General features: G+C 29.8%; 1 protein-coding gene across 1 annotated transcript in view; it reads right to left on the reverse strand.

The window, feature by feature from the left end:
- The window catches only part of LOC108769928 (4-coumarate--CoA ligase 1), an 8,511-nt gene extending 5,452 nt beyond the window's left edge, over positions 1–3,059 (reverse strand). Inside the window, exon 1 of the mRNA XM_018521149.1 lies at positions 2,810–3,059. The gene's annotated coding sequence lies outside the window, so the exon portion shown is untranslated. The remainder of the gene's footprint in view (positions 1–2,809) is intronic.
- Positions 3,060–5,202: the final 2,143 nt, after the last annotated feature.

A 5,202-nucleotide genomic window follows, 5' to 3' on the forward strand; every position in this document is an offset into this window, starting at 1 on the left:
ATCACAATAAATTCTTCTAACTTCGTTACGCAATCAAAATAAAAGGAAAAATATATAAATAAATTATGATATTTATTCAATTCGAGAAATTAATCATTTATATACATTAAATTATTATTAGATATTATTACCAAAAATAATTTTCAGAAATTTTTTTTTTTAATAATATTTACATATTAATCCATTCAAAAATTAAATTAAAATACTTTCCTCTATTTGTTCTTCTTGAATAGAGAACTTTCATGAGTGCATTATTGATTGTATTAAAAGATTACATTAAATTTTACAATGCTAAAATGAAAACGCTAAAATTTTATGTTTAATAATTTCTTAGAAAAGTATATAACAAAGTTAGTAAAAAATAAGTTATATATAAAAATATGTAAATGATGCTAATTACTCTTTACTTTCTAAACTGCTGTTACTCATTACTTTCTAAATCGAAATTATTATGTGTACAAGTTTGCCTCCGCCGTTTTTTTTTCCGAAATTCGAGGCTTTATTGTAAAAAACTGGTTATACGTTTATGATTCAAAGTATTGTCCATCGCTGGCCCCTACTTTCTCCAATCTTTCGGGCAGCTTACGAACCCCGCGTCGAAAAAACTGGTCATCTTTTGAGGCGATTCACGAATCAATCCAATTTTTTACTTCTTCATAAGACCGGAAGTGCTGGTCAGCCAGGCCGTGTACCATTAATCAAAACAAGTGATAGTCAGAGGGAGCAACGTCTGTAGAATACGGCGGATGGGATAGGACTTCCCATTTCAACATTTGCAAGTATGTCTTGACCATTTTCGCAACATAGAGTCGATCATTTTGTCATGCTGCAAAATCACTTTATCGTGTCTCTCGTTGTATTACGGCCGTTTGTCTTTCAATGCTCGGCTCAAACCCATCAATTGCGTTCGATACCGATCGTTTGTAATTGTTTCAGTCGATTTTAACAGCTTATAATACACTACGCCGAGCTGGTCCCACCAAATACAGAGCATAACTTGGAGCTGTGAATATTCGGTTTGGCCGTCGACGTGGAAGCATGGCCGGGAACTCCCCATGATTTTCTGCGCTTGGGGTTATCGTAATGAACCCATTTTTCGTCTCCAGTCACAATGCGATGCAGAAATCCCTTCCGTCTTTGCCTTTTAAGCAGTTGTTCACAAGCAAACAAATGCCGTTCAACATCTCTCGACTTCAACTCGTACGGCACCCAATTTCCATGCTTCTGAATCATTCCCATGGCTTTGAGGCGTTTTGAAATGGCTTATTGAGTCCCAATAATCGTGCCAATTCTTCTTGATTTTGACACGAGTCTTGATCAAGTAATGCCTCCAATTCTGCATCTTCAAAAACCTTCTCTCTTCCACCGCTATGCCAGTCTTCGACGTCAAAATCATCGTTCGTTCACTAATAGCGGCCTCACTATAAGTATTTGAGAGCATTCGATGAGCCTCAGCCGCAGATTTCTTCATATTGAAGCAGAAAATTAAAACCTCCCGCAAATGACCAGAATTTGGCTCGTAAACTGATTTTTAATCGAGAATAACTTTATAATGCAGACACAAATCGACTAATGTTTCTATGGGGTTATGTTGACAAATGCCCAAGTTTATTGTATGACGTTTACGATCTATTTATTTCGACTACAACTTATCGCTAAAGCCATCTATAGGAAAACGGCGGAAGCACAAATTTGTGCACCTAATATTTATTTAATATAGAATTTAGCAAATATCAATAAAGATATTCGTTTTTTAATGTCAGATTTGTTTTTTAATGTAGATAAAAATTTTTAATATAAGACTATTCAAATTAGTTTGAGATATCATAACAGATATGATTATTTTCGATATCAAGAAACTTTTAACACACGCGTTGTGGTTTTATGCCTTTCAAATAATTCTCTATTTTTAACACACTGTTAAACTTGTTGGTTTCTATTTCATAACCAATAAATGTCAATAGCTCTTAGAAAGCAATATTATTATTATAGTGACAAATGGTATAAGAACAGAAGATTAAATGAATTTAAATGATTTTTCACTTACACGTATACATAAATATACATATATATGTTTACATATTCATGTTTCATGTTTATGTTGACATAATTCAACATGTAAGTACGTTTTATTAAAAAAAAATTTTTTTAATAAATAAATCAATGCTCCTTTACTATATATTGAAACTTATTGCCTCTTTGTGTCTCGATAAAAATAATATCACACGTTCAAAATACTGTTAACATGATGTTATTAATTATCATACATTACGTTGCATTATATTTCGCATACTTCATTATAACATGCATGCAGATCGAAGTACACTCGATACGAAGTCTAGATAATGCTTCTATTTTGCTGATTACTATAAAAATTTATATAATTTATATTTGCAGATTTATATTTGCCTAACTATTCCACTAGTTATGCTTACTTGACAAAATTAAATTTATATTATTTTCAATCTCTTCGTCAGTTCAAGTATAAATCTATCGCTTCACATAAACACTACGTCATTATATGTACATATATATATGCTTGCGGAAGATAGTACCATATTGTTTGATGTTTTAAATATACAATGTTTTACGTAGAATTTCTCATATGATTTTATAATTAGTGTTTAAACTTAATTTACTCAATTAAAAATTAATTAAACGGGTTGATTTCGTCTTTTGACATAGCATATTTTTGTCACGAAACATTATCTTTGGTATTCTACAATATATACTAAATACCCTACATAAAATAATTTATTACATCTTTAAAAATCATGATAATTTACAGATTTAAATTGAATTATCTTACGCCTATTGTTGTTCCTTTCTGAATGCAATAGATTGCAGTCGGTCTATTTCTGGAAATGTTGGAACGCTATTTCATTGACGGTATATCTCATGATGTTTTAACAAGAAATGCAACGTTGCAATGTTGACACTCTGCAGCTGAAGATTTGTAATTTTCGCGCGCACATAATAGGTATTTCATTCGCGCAAACTGAGCAACTGCCAGTTACATCGCCGTCAATCGGTCGTAATTCACTGATGTTTACGTGACCGATTTCACTAGTGGACTGTCGGGTTTTCTTCAGACGAAGAAATATTATCTGCCTCCCCACGATCGACTTATCATACTGAAGGAAATGAGAGGCAAACGAGGCAAGAAAGAAATAAAAATGAGTAATACCGTATGTTGTGCTGTTACTGTATGTTGAACTGAACGTCATAATATGAAATTGATAATTATGAAAATATATTAACTCTTATCAGTCGTATCAGTCGTGTGCAACAATATTCGATATCTTGAATTTCTAAATGAATTTTTCTGAAAAATAGTCTATATCAGCTTTATTAGTCGATACAATGTGATGATACAACAAAAGAATTTTTTAATTGTGTACAAAAATATATTATAGAGCCAAACAATAGATGTAAATAGTAAGAAAGTTTATTAAGAAATGCAATAGTGAGAAAAATCTGATACCATTATTTTTGAGATATAAAAGATTCATTAATATATAATGATTATTTTAGAATTAAATTAAGATTTTGGAATAATAACCAGGCTATATAAATATATTTAATTTGGAATTACTTTTTTGCAGAAATTCTGTTATTTGTTAAAAAAATTTTAAAATATTTAATTTTGCAGAAAGAGAATGTTAAAAAGGGATGATTTCCCGAATCAATTTTTCACTTTTGAGATAAAATTGGTCCCAGAAAAATTAAAATCAACAAAAATACATAAACTCGTAATAAATGGTAAATGTAATGAAGCTATTTGACGTCGTAAAACAAGTTCATATAATTTACTTATAAGATTTTTAGATTAAAATGTATAAATAAACCTAAGTTATATTTATTTTAATTGTATAAATGTCAATTATACATATAAAACGTATTTTTACAATATGTAGTTAGTAAAAAATTTTCCAAGCCTTTATGTAAGATTTTACACAGAATTTTATAATTTAAAATCTATTTTATTTCTTAATTATATTATTTCTTATATATTATACGGTCTTTTTTTAAAATTATTGTTTAACATTATGCCAACATTACTATTCGTTCAGCTGTTAGTATGATAAGATATCTAATATGCATTACAGTAATATTTAATTACGATATACCTTTAACATTTCAGAACCATCTTTTCAACATTCAGCAATAATTAATATCTTAATGAATTCATTAATAGTTTAACAAGTCTAAAATTTAATATGTATCTCGAAATGCATTTATAAATTTTTGTACTGATTGATACCAGAGACATGATATTTTAAAATAGCGATAGGCTTTGTTCTATACTATTTTATTTACTAGCCCATTTTATGCGCGCGCTACACGCGCGCTGACCTCACATGACCCTGATTTTATCTTGAATTTCATAAACTTTTCTTATTTATTACTCGTTGACTCTTATTCTTTATATTATTTTAGATACTTATTCAAGTTTTGAATACACGTATAAAATATTTATTTTTTCTTTTTATTTTTAAACCTAATCAATGTACTTTAAAATCAATCAATTCTATACAATTTGAAATTACCCTTTCTTTTGTTTACGGTTGTAAAAGCTGTATTCTTCTTTCGTCTCTATTTTAGTTAGGCTTAGATTTATTATTTTGTATGGTTCTCATTCGCGAACATTTGTCCTCGAAATCGGTGACCCCCAAAATCTACATTTCAACAGAAATTAACGACCCTGAAAACCCTTGATTGCTAAATTTCACTACAATCTGAGAATTTTGAGCACTTCCGTCCGCAATATTGATTCAGCCGTTTGAATTTTCAAATTCTAAAATCAGATTCGGCATCAACAACCCCGAAAACTTTCTAATGCTTCATTTTCCTGTAATCAGAAGACTTTTAACATTTCCGTCCGCCAAATTGGTTCAGCCATTTTGAATTTGCTATTTTTGAAACCAGATTCGAGATCAGCGACCCTAAAAATCCCGAAATACAAAACCACATCAAAATCGGAAGACTACAACAGCCTCAACGAAAAGAGGCTTCAAAAAACGTTAATTTTAAGAGAGGGTTATTAATACGATAAAACAAATAATTTAATTTAATCACTAAAGCAATTTAATACCAAACACATAATTTAGGTTTACTGTTACTCCAGTAATATAAAATCATATTTCAATTGAAATACAGTTACAAGCGAGCGTTATATATCTAGTTTTATAAATAAAACAT

The sequence above is a fragment of the Trachymyrmex cornetzi genome, unplaced genomic scaffold, assembly GCF_001594075.2.
Source record: "Trachymyrmex cornetzi isolate Tcor2-1 unplaced genomic scaffold, Tcor1.1 scaffold97, whole genome shotgun sequence".
NCBI lineage: Eukaryota > Metazoa > Arthropoda > Insecta > Hymenoptera > Formicidae > Trachymyrmex > Trachymyrmex cornetzi.